The sequence below is a fragment of the Myotis davidii genome, unplaced genomic scaffold, assembly GCF_000327345.1.
Source record: "Myotis davidii unplaced genomic scaffold, ASM32734v1 scaffold354, whole genome shotgun sequence".
Lineage (NCBI taxonomy): Eukaryota > Metazoa > Chordata > Mammalia > Chiroptera > Vespertilionidae > Myotis > Myotis davidii.
In genome coordinates this window covers 802,245-802,867 of record NW_006285785.1, presented here as the reverse complement: position 1 = coordinate 802,867, position 623 = coordinate 802,245, and positions in this window count along the sequence as shown.

The window sequence follows — 623 nt, the reverse complement described above, 5'->3', positions numbered from 1 at the left end:
CCGCTGTGCCCCGGCCAATGGCGACTCGCCCGCCGCCCCCGTTCCCCAGGTTGAAAGCGTCCCGGGAGCTGGTGGCCCGCCCTGAAAGCTCCCGGTCCCCGCGGGCGAGCCGGGCAAACGCCGGGAGTCTGGATGGGTCGGGTGGCGTGTGCGCAAAACGGACTTGTTATCCGCATCCTAAACCTGCAGAGATTGCGAACTGGTCCCTTCTCGCTGGGCTTCAGTTTCCTCGTTCGGTAGGGGCGCTGGGAGAAAGCAGCTGAGGTTTTTGTGCCCTCAAATTCTATTTCTGTGGTTCTGAAACTTCCTTGCGTAAGAATTGGGAAAGGGGAGAAGGGATTTTGACAATACAGATGCCTGATTCCTCCCATTCTGACCCAGCAGGTCTGGACGGGGGGCCCAGGAATTGCTGTACGTCCACGATGGTGATGTCGTGGAGAACACGTGGCGAAACACTATAATCTTTCCAAATAAGGCGTCACAGCCCCGAGGACAAAAAACAACACAACCAAAGCAAAGCAAGAACAAAACCACCAGTAGCTCCATTCATTCGTTTATTCATTCAATAAATATGTCTTAGGTCCCTCCTATGTGTCAGGCATGGTTTAAAGTCTGAGGATACA